Here is a 15,127-nt window from a genome sequence, read left to right as displayed (position 1 = left end):
CTTATGCAAGCTTTTTAACTTGCTGTAAAATTATCATGCATAGCCATGTGTAAGGAGGGGCGCAGGATATCTTTGCAGCTGAAAGATTCCACCCCCCCTGCAAACATTGAAAGGTCTGCACAGATAATACAAATCATGCCAATGTGGGTGATATGTTCTCTATATCAGACAATGAAATTCTTGAATGGCTAAGGGTCTACCTGCTCAGAGGACATCCCCTGATGGGGCGAACTCCAGTTGGCCGAAACACCTGCATTCAGATGCAGCTTGATCAAACCAGGAAGTGTTCATTCAAGATTTGTGTGTGAGAAGAGGAGCAGTGGTTGAAGAGCAAAAACACAGCAACAAGCTGTGTTCATGCTCGACTGCCATTTAATTACAGTTTCTTGTGGTGCCTGAATAAAGCCCATGTGTGTACACATTGGTTCATTGTGGCGCAACCAATGAAAGAAAACCAGTGAAAGAAAACCAACACAAACAAACGGAAAGAACACATGGTGGTTTATATAGAAACTAGGAGATCCACAAAGGAATAATGCAAATATGCCCTCAGTTCTTGTAAAGGGATGGTGGCCCTACTAATCATAGAGTACAACCGGTCTTTGGTCTGAACTGTCAAAAACACCCAATTCTGCTGATATTGCAGTTTGTGGTAAAGATTCAAATTTACCATGACATCTACAAGCTCTGTTAGGATGATAAACACCTTTGACAATTCCACAGGCATGCTCTGAAACAGAGGCAAGAAGACCTTTCTTCCATAAAGCAACTTCAGCAAGGACCCGAAGTGACTGATTTGTGAGGGGGGGAAATTGAAAAAAGGATTGGCTGCACTATGCGTGGTTAGACCATGGCAAAAGAAAGAGGGTGAGCCTGAGACAGAACAACCAGAAATATTTATTCATTCTTCCAATAAAAATGAAATATTGAGCATGTCTCAACATGAAATAAAACACGCAAGGGTAAAATACCAGCCAATTAACTGTAAATTTAGATGCCTTAAACATTTATTAATGTATTTGTCTATTTATCATACCACAGCCTGCCAGCTATTTCTCAGCCATCTTCCCTACATAGCAATATATTTACATTTCTCCTTTATATCATGCTCCGCTACATGAATCTCTAAATGTAACCACATAGAGGTAGTTTCAAAGGCAATTTGGATGTTTCATGCTCAACGAATCCCACCTTTGAAGGAGAGCATGCTGCGTAGAAAACCAATCGGAAGCAAGCATGGCAAACACTAAAAAACTGTTATGCCTCCTCTCTACTTTTGTGGCAATCAGTGTTCGTGCCACAAAAACTGGAGAGTCTCTCCTCTCCTCAGCAGGAGGAAACCCCAAAACTGAGGGTGGGTGGGAAACTCAATTGAAAGGGTAACTAGGTGAGGGCCATGTAGGGTTGCCAGGTCCCTCTTCACAACCAGCGAGAGGTTTTTGGAGCGGAGTCTGAGGAGGGCGGGGTTTGGGGAGGGGAGGGACTTAAATTCCATAGAGTCCAAATGCCAACGTGGCCATTTTTCTCCAGGGGAACTGATCTCTATCGGCTGGAGATTAGTTGTAATAGTAGGAGATCTCCTGCTAGTACCTGGAGGTTGGCAACCCTAGGGCCACGGTTTATCACCAGCGTCTCCCATTCTCTAGCCGTCTCTGATACTGCACTCTCTTCTGACAGCCATTTGGCTCCAGTATTACAGTCCTGAGCTAGACACAAAAGAGTAAACCGTATGGATTTTTACGTGTCTACAGTTTCATGTCTAGAGGGAGAAAGGTTTTTTTAAAAAAGGGAAAACAGAGCATGGGAGTGAGAGGAAATGAACTCTGCCCCTTTCTCAGCCTTACCGTGCTGTATTCCATGCTGGAAGTAGTTAGGGTGGCCAACCTCCAGGTGGTGGCTGGACATCTCCTGCTATTACAACCGATCTCAAGGCAATATAAATCCGTTCCCCTGGAGAAAATGGCTGATTTGGCAATTGGACTCCATGGCATTGAAGTCCCACCCCTCTCCAAACCCCGCCCTCCTTAGACTCCACCCCCAAAATCTCCAGGCATTTCCCAACCCGGAGCTGGCAACCCTAGGAGTAGTCCTTTCACCCAGGCTCACTTCCAATACTGGAGCCAGCCCATGAGAAAAATGTTTCAAACTGAGTATAGTGAGTTAATGTGGGGGCATAAGAACATAAGAAGTGCCCTGCTGGATCAGACAGACCAGTGGTCCATCTAGTCCAGCATTCTTGGCTCATGCAGTAGACAACTAGTTCCTCCCTCCGGAGGGTCAACAACAGGGCATAGAGGCTAAGGCCTACCCCTGATGTTGACTGCTGGCACTGGGATTCAGAGGTTGACTGCCTCTGAATGTGGAGTTTCCCTTTAGTCACCATGGCTACCACGGCTAGTACCCACTGATAGAGCCATCTTCCATGAATCTATGTAATCCCCTTTTAAAGCTGTCTATGCCTGTGGCCATCACTACAATCCTCTGGCAACAAATTCCACATTTTAATCAGATTCAGATTCAGACACCTTTATTGGCATAGTAACATTTTAATCACTCTCTGTGTAAAGAAGCATTCCCTTTTGTCTGTCCTGAATCTTCTGCCCATCATTTTCATTGGATGTCCTTGAATTCTAATATTTTGGGAGAAGGAGAAAACGTTTTGTCAACTCTCTCCATCCCATGCACAATTCTATAAACCTTCGTCATGTCCCCCCATGACAGGGAAGGGTTTATCTGTGTGCTCTGTTTCCTCTTAAGATACTAAATCCCCACCTCCTGATCTATCTAGGGCTGTTGAATTTTAAAAAATTCGGTATAGTTCGGATTCGGCCGAATTCGACCCGTTTAGATTCGGGATGTGCCGAAGTCCGAACTCCCCCACTTCGGATCCATTCAATTCGGCGGGAATTCAAAGTTCAGAAAAAAAATTCGGCCGAATAAAGCCATTAAAAACACAATCGCGCCTTTCCGCGGCTCTGGGGGGGGCATTTTTGGGGTTAGAGGTCCCAAACTTTCAGAAGAGCTTCAAAGGACGTTTATTGAAAGACTCCCCAAGTTTTGTAAAGATTGGGTCAGGGGGGGCTGAGATATGGGCCCTGAAAGGGGTCCCCCCACCCTTAATGTGCATCTCTCAGCAGAGCTTGCCGTCCACGCACAAAGCTCCCAGCCCCGACAACAGTTTGCAAAGCAACTCAACCTTGTAAAACAACACCTTTGCAACAGGGAAAAACCAGGAGACACACAACTGAAACCTCCCCCCTCAAACCAGGGAGCGAGAGACTCGAGGGGGAACACACACCCCAGGCAGAACCGACGAAAGCCCCCTTTGGCTTCCCCCCCACCCACAGAAGCCCCCACTGCTCCCTCCCCACACACACACAGACTCTGCTTTCCCACACACACGCACACATACACAGGAGAAAGATTATAGATTAAAACCCCCAAAGGGGTCTTACTGTGGCTGTCTTCTGTTCCTTCAGGAGGGGCTGGGGAGGACTTGTAATCCAAGATGATTCCAATTAGGCACGGGACGTTTTGCTCTGGAGAAGATGCACACAGGATCGGCTCGCTGATCCATTCATCCCAATAGGGAAAAGGGGAAAGGGGAAAGGGGAAAGCCCATATCTCGGGACCCCCTGACCCAATGTTCACAAAAATTGGGTGGTCTCTTAAGAACACTGGTCTGAAACTCCGCTCAAAGTTTGGGATCTGCACCCCAAAAAATGCGCCCCCTGCAGCCACGGAAAGAGAAAAGGGGGAGGAGATATTTCTGCCCCCACTGAACCCATCTTTACAAAACTTGGGTGGTATCTTAAGAATAACTGTCTGAAGCTATGCTAAAAGTTGGGGGGCTATATCCCTAAAAAAACGCCCCCTGCAGCCACATAAATGGAAAAAGGGGGGAGGGAAAAGGGGGAGAGCCCATATCTCGAGACCCCCTGACCCAATGTTTACAAAACTTGGGGGTATTTTAAGAAGCTTCATCTGAAGCTCCACTAAAAGTTTGGGGTCTGTACCCCCAAAAATGCGCCCCCTGCAGCCATGGAAAGAAAAAGGGGGGAGCCCATATCTCGGGACCCCCTGACCCAATGTTTACAAAACTTGGGGGGTATCTTAAGAAGCTTCATCTGAAGCTCCACTGAAAGTTTTGTGTCTGTACCCCCAAAAATACGCCCCCTGCAGCCACAGAAAGGAGCAAATGTGCACAAGCACCCCCCACACACACACGAGGATTTTGCTCTCTCTCTCTCTCTCCCTGGCCGGGCCGCACATCAGCTGATTCCTCCAGTACTCAATCCTGACTGATTGGCCAGAAGAAGACCCAGCTTGCCCACCGATTGGCCGGGGGAGGAGAATGCTGCTTACTGACGGTTATGCTGCTTACTGACGGCCGAATTTGCCGAATTTATTCGCGAACTCCCGAACTCGCTGAATTTGGCCCCCCCGGTTGCCCGCCAGTTTTGAGTTCGGTTCCTCCCGAACTAAAAACCACCGAATCAGGGGAAATTCGGCTGATTTTCAGGTCGGGCCGAACCGAATTGACAGCCCTAGATCTATCTAAAACATTTTTTATTCTGCCTTTCTCCCAAGGAGCTCAAGGTAGTGTACATCACTCTCTCCTTCTCTATTTTATTCTCCCAACAGTCCTGTGAGACAGGTTATGCTGCGAGCAAATGACTGGCCCAAGGTCATCCAGTAGTAGTAGCAGAATTGATTTGTATGTGGCCATAGGCCTTCTCAAAACATCATCCAAGGTCATCCAGTAAGTTTCATAGAAAAACAGGGTTTCAAACCCAGGTCTCCTCAGTCTTAATCCAACACACTAAACATGATGCCATACGTGGCTGTTCAGATATGAATTATGCCCCTGGTCTGTTTGTTTCTGAGGGGCAAAACCCTTCTGTCTTCCATTCTTCGGTGTCTATATGGCTAGGTTCAGGACTAAATACAAATGTTCTGTGGCATCTGCTTTGTCCTATAGTCGCCATTCTGGCTGCCAGTGGCTTACCTGCTCTTATGTAAGAAAGAAGACTTGTTAGCCTCACCTAAGGAGGCTGTGTGTGTCTGTGGTAAATTACTTATTTAAAAAATGTACTTTCTGCTGTTTCCCTCAGAAAAGCTCAACACAACTTACAATAAAAACAATTTAATTGTTAAAATAAATTAATCACTTAAAAATAACATCAACAATCGCATTAAATAGTCTGCTGAGGCCCACTAACAACCAGATCTCCTCATCTTTGTATAAGAGTATTTGATGAGCTTTTGAATGACTGACTACAGACAGAGAATGCTTTTTTGAGAGCGCAGCAGGAAAACCATCTATAACAACTATCAACTTGTGATTTTAAATAGGTCTACTGTCTTGTGTGTGCTACATTATGCTAATTTCTATTAATTAGCAATCCATATTTTAGCTATGCTCAGCAGCTATCTCATTAATTGTCTGTGTCTAACTATTTTAGCTGTGTCTTTCATGCTCGTCCTTATTCTTGATTAGGATGTAGAATTATACCAATATTAATAACAGTATAGTGGGAGGGGCTGTGGCTCAGTGATAGAGTGCCTGTTTGGCATGCAGAAGATCCCAGGTTCAATCCCGGGCATCTCCAATTGAAAGGACCAGGCAGTAGGAGATGTGACAGACTTCTGCCTGAGACCCTGGAGAACTGCTGCCAGTCTGAGTAGACAATACTGACTTTGATGGACCAAGTGTCTGATTCAGTATAAGCTTGCATGTGTACACATGTATATATGAAGCAGTCAGCCTTGCACCTTTCACAGCTTTGGCATGTTGTAATGGTTTATAGTATTAATATACTAATAGTATTAATAAAAATTAAGTGAAAGTAAGAACCTCCAATGTTACATATTTATGAATTATGTGCAACTGCCATTTCTAAAGTGCACAGAGGTCTGAGACTAGTCTGCATTAAAATTAAGCTACCAGGACAATGATGAAACTTCATGATAATTCAAAGTAGAGACCCATAAAAACAATAAGATCGGCAACATACAAATTAAGTACATTTAAAACCAGTAAAATGTTTTGCACTAAACTCCATCAAGTGATAAATGACTTGTTACAAGTTACCCCATAAAAACAATTATCCCATAAAAGAAGATTTTGATCTCCAGTTTATTAATTCTTTAAACCATGGAACTCAGAACAATTCCTTAAAGCACATTATTCCTCCAAAAGCGAGAGAGGCTACAGCCATATTCGGAATGGGCTGGATCAGATTCAGATTCAGATTCAGATTTCAGATTTCAGATTCATTTATTAATACGGCAAATGCCATTAAAAACATTCATATCGGTTACAGAATTAAAACTGGAGAATATACAGTAACTAAAACTATAGAATATACGATTCATAGACAGTTTATATAATGTAAACAGACCTCGAATTAATAAAACATTCTCCATTTTCAGTTAAATAAATGAATGGGCTGGATCCAACCATCCTCCAAATTGCCTTCCTCCAGCCTAAAGAGACTTTCTTCAACTTCCATTGAAGAGAAAGTTTGGAGAAAGTTTCAAACTCAATCCAAAAAGAAAGGTGAGGCATGAATATTTTAATACATACATAAATAAATACATATATAAACTTCACTCAGTGAAGTGATAGGATAAGGTTAGGATCCATCCCAAAACAAAGCAACAGAATCCAATTCGATTTCAAGTTAGGAGCTTAAGTAAGAACAAGCAAAAGATCAGGGCAAACTGGTTTGGAATCAAAATCCTGGCAGTAATTAAACACCAGAATTACATGCCAGGTGTAGAAGCCCACAATTATTCAAGCATTGTGCCCAGTGTTTTCACAGTACATATTGTTACTGTCTCCACTAGAGCAGCGGCCAAGAAATGCTAATTTCTGAAAGGTGGTTGATGGATTGTTCTGCAGAGGTTTTTTATGGCTGAAGAAAAACAAACAGTCAAGAACACAGGGTATATTTTTATTAGTACTTCCTTGGGGCCAGATCTAGTCAGTATCAAAGTCAAGAAAATGCTTCTCATTGATCAAATGAGGTTTGGAGAAAGTAGTTAAACTGAAGAAGGTAAAGATGGCAGGAACTGAAGAGATATAGACTGGAAGCCATAAGACTCCACTCTTCTCCACATCCTCAGTATGCTACTGATGCTGCTTTCAGCAATGACTCAGAAGACAAAACTTCAGATCTTCATTGGCAAAAATGCTAGTTTATCACCTGCTTGGGTGACTAGATTATTGTCAATGTAGCATCCGCCATGCAGGTGAACTGTCCCCATTTACTGGAGGCAGTCCCTCTTTTCTAACCCCTGTGACCTGGCAAATCATTGTCTCTGTTTTGCCTTAGTTTGTGCACTGACTGGCATCCATTCCCTCCCTCCCCTGTAATTGCCAAACCAGATAGTAAACATTGCTGAGTATGTTTGAGTTGTAGTTATAAAAAAAACTTGCTCACTTTTTGTTCATCCTTTGATTTTGTTCATCCCCTGATTTATGTGGGTCCAACTTGCTCTAGGTTTGATCCAAACTGGATTAATTCCTCTCATTTTTTGTTCCCAAGCCCAGAAAGAATCCCTTCCCAAAGTGAGCTTTGTGTCTGCCTTGCTATACATCCATGTGTTGAGAGCTGCTGAAGCCCTTTTCTGGTGCATGACACTCAGCCTGACTTCCCTTCTCTTCTTGGATTTACCAACTATAGGGTTGCCAAGTCCTCCCTGGCCACCAGCAGGGAGTGGGAGGTGGGCGGAAGGTTGCCAGCTCCAGGTTGGGAAAACTTCCAGAGTTTTTTTTGTGGGGGAGCCTTGGGAGGACAGGTACCTCAGTGGGGTACAATGCCATAATAGTGTCCACCCTCCAATGAATCCATTTTCTCCAGGAGAACTGATCTCTATAGTCCGGAGATGAGCTGTTATTCTGGGGAATCCCCAGGTCTCAACTGTAGGCTGGCATTGTAACCAGCTACCAAACGCTTTGGATCTCCTTCATTAATCTTGGATTTTCTCAAGTTTGGTAGTTTCTTCCTTCCATCTGTGTGTGGGGGGTGGGGACTTGTTCATCCTACTGGTGCTTGGAATTGCTCTTTCATCCAGACTTGCATGCTTCATATAATTCCATTTCGGTTCTCTGCATATTCCTTTATCCCCTTGTGGTACTGCTTCATTACCTAGTCAAAACATCTTTATTGTTGGGGGGGGATTCTTAGAATTAGTGTTCCACTGAATCCTGAGCAGCATTTTAGAGTACTGCTCCCAGGAATATTAGGCTGTTCTTTGCATTAAAAGCCAAGTCAGCCCACAGCTCTAAGGGCAGACAGTAAGAGGCTGCACATTGGTGCCATAAGGCCATTTTCATTGGTGTGGAGGCCATTCAAAGAAAACAGGGTCAGAACACACATCTGGAGAACATGAGTGCTCAACCACATGAAGTAGCAGAGAGATCAGAAGTTCACAAGAGTGCCCTTGTTTTCATTTGTAATGTTACTGGGCCTGCAATATAGGTATAAAAGCCCTATTGCCTCAAATGCACTTCTATGTCTATTCATACATTCAGCGGCTAATCATTAAAGTCCAGTTCACGTATGTATGTTCAAGATGTTAGCCACTGGAACTTCAAGTAATGTCCTGCATGTGTGAATAAGCCAGATAAGAACAAAACAGCTCTTCAATTGTCTGTTCACATATTCCACTGCAAAAAGAGATGCACATACATATATGATTTAACCCAAACACTAACAGGGAGAATGGAAGAATGTCAAGTAAACAGTAGAGGATAGAAAGAACCTGCAGGGGAGATTTTTGAAGGTTGAGTTGAAATGCTGAGCGCTGGAGCATGAGCAGAATTGATGGAATTAAGGATAAGGGTTGTACAAATTCTTAACTTTTCAAAGAAATACATGAAGCTGCCTTCTACTGAGTGAGACCACTGGACTATCAAAGTCTAGGAAGAGGCCCAGGCTTGGTGTTAGATCATTTGTTTTGCATGCAGAAGGTCCCAGGTTCAATCCCCAGCATCTCCAGTTAAAACAATCATGTTATAGGAGATGTGAAAGACCTCTGCCTGAGACCCTGGAGAGATGGTGCCAGTCAGAGTAAACAATATTGATCTTGAGAAACCTATGGTCTGACTCAGTAAAAGGCAGCTGCATGTGTAATTCATGTGCATTGTCCAACTCTGACCAGCCACAACTCTCTAGGGGCTCAGGCAGAGAGGTCCTTCATCACTTCCTATCTGAATCTTTCAACTGGAGATGCCAGGGATAAACCTTCTGCATACTAATGAAATGATCTAACACTGACCCCAACCCACCTTCACTTTCAAGATATGAATTCTGGACTACAGCTGAATCAAAACCCAAGAAGCACAGAACAGTAAGTGTTGTTCTTCATCTGCATGAATGAAGGTCTGTTGTACCATGTCTTTAATGCCGTAGAACCTTGCAAAAGGTGTCTGATGACCTGAGGTCATGGTGGAGGAAAGAAAAAACAAGTGGAAATTGCAAACGACACTGCAGAGTTACTCTTGGCTACTTCTGGATTTCACAAAGTAGTAAAGATCTTTAAGCCAGAAGAAATTCCTCTAGAGTTGCCAGCAGGTGGGGGGGAGGGGGGGAGAGAGAGACTGACTTGTCCCTGTTTCTTTAGCAGCTGCTCAGTCTACAGAACTCCACAGGTGAAGCTTTTCATAGGATGGAGAAAAACACCATCACCTGTCATAAGAACACAAGAACATTCAGCCCTGCTGAATCAGACTAGTGGTCCCTCTAGTTGAGCAACCTGTTTCATACTGTGGCCAACCAGTTGCCCTGGAGGAACAACAAATGATGGAGAAGTCAAAGCTGCCTCCCAGCGCAAGTATTCGGATGCTTGCTGCCTCTGCACATGGTGGTTCCCTTAATTCAGCATGGCATAAGAGTCAATGTGTCAAACAGCTGGCAACTTCAAATTATTCACATATTCTGTAGTTTAACGTCCCCCTGAAACACATTGCCGGTTTGACTCATTTGCACTACAGCTTACCCATCTGAAAGACAGAGGGAATCATTTACCTACCTTTTGTGGACTTTTAATACTGGAGAGCGAAAGGGTCTTGTAAGCGTTAAGCATGCTTTGCATCCCCTGGCCCTTTCAGAACCGTTCCCTGCCCTCGGAGCTAAGACAAAGTCTCGCAGAGTAACACTGAGCATAGAATTCTCTCTAGAGGGGGAAGAGAGTAACCAGCAAACATCTCTAATAATGAGCTGAGGGAGTGCCTGCCTCGTATCCCTCAGAGGAGCTGACAGTCTTTAAGCTTGCTTTGTCAATGACAGGAAGAAGGCATCTCGGCAAACATTCTCAGGAATTTTCAAATGGGGAAGGAGCCAATTCTGAGCATGCCTTGCTGCTGGTGGCTCTGTTTTTGACGATCTCTGTTCCTTTGAGACCCCACCCATTCGCCAGAGAGAGACCAAACTAGACTTGAGCAAACTAGCTCCTCCACAGAGAGCATTGCCTGGGGAATCTGGCATCTCTGTTCCAGAGAGGCTGCTAGCCGAGCAAGATCCCGTCATTCAAAGAAACGGCAACATTTTCCCTCTCTGTTTCCCTGTTCATGCCACCCAAATGCACAGAATCAAAATACTGGCTGGCTAATATCTGGAAACTTTATTCTCAGTATGCTGCACCGCATATTTAAAGCCAAGACCCAAATATCCAGAAAGGCTTCGGATCTGGAATTTCCCTCGACATAAAACTCTTAAATCCACAGCCATCTAAAACCCATTTATCCTTGACAGCTGCACAGTTACTGCTTGAGTAGTCCTGGGCACTGTTCTGGAAAAATTCTGAAACATTTGCTAGGGACGGTTGAACAGTTACTGAATGGGATCAAGGAGTAGCCTCTAGTTTCAGCCAAGGGGAAAAGAAAAGCTTGACAAAAGGTTTTTTTGTTCTACAGAGAGGTTAAAATTGGTGCTTCCTATTTCTTGCATGCCCAAAGAAGGAGTGAGTTGACACTCCCCCTCCCCAATTAATTGGTTCACAAGCCCTTTTCAGACATCACATTTTAGGCCTGCCTCCCTCTCTCTTACCAGTGGAGCATGCTATGCACAGTTGCCATTTTGTGTGAAAAGGGCAGTGAGCAATACCAAGTAGCTTTAATACCCATGACTATGTACCCCCAAAGTAATGGCATTCCTTGTAGTGTGGCAAGAAAAATATGTGTGATGCCTATTTCACACAACATGGCAAATGTACAGAAGGCACTGTCCTCATACGTGAGCTAGGAGCATCAGAAACATAACTCTGAAAAGGACAATGAAACATCATTACTGGCTAATGGAACAAGTGGATATTCTGCTCAGACAACGGATTACCAGATCATAGAATCATAGAGTTGGAAGGGACCACCAGGGTCATCTCGTCCAACCCCCTACACAATGCAGGAAATTCCAAACTACCTCTCCCCCCCCCCGCCACACACACAGTGACCCCTACTCCATGCCCAGAAGATGGCCAAGATGCCCTCCCTCTCATGATCTGCCTAAGGTCATAGAATCAGCATTGCTGACAGATGGCCATCTAGCCTCTTCTTCATGTTTATAATACTTCTGGCATCTTGGGATGAATATTTTGAGCAAACACAGAGGTTTTTTTCCCCAGATTAGCAAAATGTTTCCAATAGAAGACTTTAAAACACAGTGCCATTGACCATGTGCAAAGTGTCTCTCTGTGAAAAGAACATTCCCTTGCCTTTCCCCCCAAAAAAATGCAGTGGAATCTGCTAATGTGTTCCTCACTCTTAGCATACCTGCTAGAGCAATGAAGGACTTCCCTGCTGAGGTTTCTTCTGAGATGCAAGGAAGCAGGCATTTATTAAAGGGAATAGGTTTAGGTCCTGTCTGAGGATGGCTTATTGGGCTGGGCAGACAGTGCCTGGGATTCCCAATAGCACCAGTCACCTACATATATTTCTTTTAAAATGGTGGAGGTTATTGGTGGAGCACCACACATGTTCTCATTTAGAGCATATGGCATATATGGAATATGAATGCAGAGTGCATTACAAATGCAGCTATCACCCCACATGTGACTCCTTAGCAAGTGTACACTAATATTATGACTATTCATGAGCTAACTGCAAAAATTGTTCTGCAGCTTCCGGTACTGCATCCTACAATTCCTCCAGATATCTGAGATGGTAAAATTCTGCTGGTTTGGCAATCCTACTCTCATAGGGTTGCCAGGTCCCTCTTTGCTAGTGGCGGGAGGTTTTGGGGACAGAGCCTGAGGGGGTTGGGGTTTGGGGAGGGGAGGGACTTCAATGTCATAGAGTCCAATTGCCAAAGCAGCCATTTTCTCCAGGTGAACTGATCTCTATTGGCTGGAGATCAGTTGTAATAGCAGATTTCCAGCTAGTGCCTGGAGGTTGGCAACCCTATACTCCGAATGCATATAATGTATTACTGGATCAGGTTCATCCACAGTGACATAATTTAAATTTACTCAGAGCTCACTCTACATGCTTTGAGCTGTCAAATGGCAACGATAACCCCTTCTCTATTTCACCAAAACTCTCCAAGCACTATCTGTGGAGTTATTTTGTTGTTAATATCACTCACGTAAATAACTTCTCCCACCTCCACATTTTGTCTTTACTGTTAAAAAAACAAACCGGGAAACCAGTCAAGTAGCACCTTCCCCTCACAATTTTCGCCATTACATTTGAGTGCCCACAGCCCAACAGGTATCCTCAAACAAGGTATCTTGTGTAAGAGTATAAATGGTTGATGAGTATCCCTACATTAATACTTCTCCAGGCATTATATCCATTTGTGGGGGGCGGGGAGCGTTCCTGCAGCTCCATCAGTCATTTTTATGGCTTCTCCGTTCTAGGGAGCAACACACTGGTACATAACTAATGCTAAGATGAACTGTGAAATTACATTGCAATTGCATAACACGCTGTGATCCTCAGCTAAGGGATTTCCTTCAGAGTAAACAAACAGCCGAATCAGTGAGAATCCAGCCTTCAGACAGCAGCCAGGAGAGAAATCTGTTCTGGTCACTCACCTGCCAGCAAACAGAGCTTAGCACGCCCTCTTCACTTCAGGGACCTGATACCCCAACTGTTAAACCTGCCATTCCTTGGAAAGCCACAAATCTTATCTACAAGCGTCTTCCTCTTTAGTGCCTTTTGCCTTCCCTTAGGTCCAGATGGCTGTTTTGTGGAAGCCATGGATATCCATAAGGGCAACCTACTGCTGCCCTAGGCTAACAAGCTCACACTTAGCAGGTTACACACACAGAGCAGGCAAACAGTGTCACATACCGTGAACAAACAAGGCTGCATAGCAACCACTTCTCCAAAGAAATCTTCAGATACAGGTGTGAGGAAGAGGTTTTTTCTGGTAGGCGTCTCCCTGGGAGTTGTAATGGCAAGCACCCGGGTGACCTTGAGAGAGCTCCCAAACCCTTGAAATGGCACAAGCCTAAAGTAACAGTGGAGAGGGCTGTGCATTCTGGTCATGCACCTGCTCTTAGAAGAATGCACACATCAACTGAATGCCCCCACCTCCAACAGAGCAGGGATGCTTAGGATTCTTCCATGCTCATGAATGGGAAGAAAAACCTGACCTTTATTTACTGAAAAGATAAAACCTCTCTCACACAACCTTCCCCTATTTGTGTTTGCCTCCAGGCAAGGATCACTCATTCTGTAGCACAGCTGAGAACACAAAATACATTGAAATTCTTATGTCACCTCCTCAAAACAACACTGTGAGGTAGGAACCACTAATAGGTTAATGAGGGTGCCTCAAAGGATGCTTGCATGTTATTACCCCCTTAATACTTCTTCAGCACCACAAAGGAGCAAGTTTACCCTTCATCTGTGTCCCTGAGGGCAGCTAGATACACAACAATTTGTCCTCATGGTTGCGTCCCCGCCACTTCCTCAAGTGATGAGGCTCCAAGGGAAGCGCTGCCAGGGCTGGTTTTCCTTTGGATAAGTTAAAGCATTGGAAACATCAGGAAGTCTGAGGATTGTCCCAAGCGGAAACAGCAGACTTGCTATCTCACATCAGATCCCCAAAGGAACAGCCTGCACCAAAAAATGGTTCATCTTCCAGCCAACTCAAAGCTACCTCAGTCTGCTTCTCTCTCTCCCAAACTCAAATTGCTGTATCTTCACACCACACACATATGAATACACACGTGCAGACACCTATCCTCCTACCCATTGCTGGTGGCTCAATGGATGCCCACCTTAACATGGTGAGTGGGTTTGTGTGTGTCAGTGAAGCTGGGAGCAATACCATAGACTGTCAAGAGGCTAAACTCCTAGCAGAGTCACTCAAGGCAGCATATTGTTCCCACCTTTTCTTTATTTTATCCTGTTCAGTTAATGTATTTCCATGTTGATCTTTCAGCATGCCTAACCATGCTTTAAATTTCCCTTTGATTTCTTGGATGACCAATTCCTTCCAAGAAGAATAGTTTGAAGAAGAACCTACAGTTTTAGAAAGTGAAGTGAAAGCTGCACTGAAAGCAATTGGGAGAAACCAATCAGCAGGAGCAGATGGGATATCAATAGAGCTATTCCAAGCCACAGAAATAGAGTCCATCAAAATCTTGACAAGAATATGCCAACAAATATGGGAAACAAAACAATGGCCCACTGACTGGAAATGCTCAATTTACACTCCAATTCCCAAAAAAGGAGACATCAAAGACTGCAGCAACTATCAGACCATGACATTAATTTATCATGCAAGTAAAGTGATGTTCAAAATTTTACAACAAAGACTTTTACCATATATGGAACAAGAAATGCCTGATGTACAAGCTGGATTTAGAAAAGGAAGAGGCACTAGAGATCATATTGCAAATTTACATTGGTTACTGGAGCATATGAGAGAATTTCAGAAGAAAATCAGCTTGTTTCACAGATTACAGCAAAGCTTTCGACTGTGTGGGTTACGAAAAACTATAGTTGGGAAATACCTGGAGATATTTTGGGTGGAACATGAGGAGGGCAGGGTTTGGGGAGGGGAGGGATTTCAATGCCATAGAGTCCAATTGCCAAAGCGGCCATTTTTTCCAGGTGAACTGATCTCTATTGGCTGGAGATCAGTTGTAATAGAGGGAGATCTCCAGCTAG

This window comes from Euleptes europaea, chromosome 7 (genome assembly GCF_029931775.1).
Source record: "Euleptes europaea isolate rEulEur1 chromosome 7, rEulEur1.hap1, whole genome shotgun sequence".
NCBI lineage: Eukaryota > Metazoa > Chordata > Lepidosauria > Squamata > Sphaerodactylidae > Euleptes > Euleptes europaea.
This window is presented reverse-complemented; position numbering follows the sequence as displayed.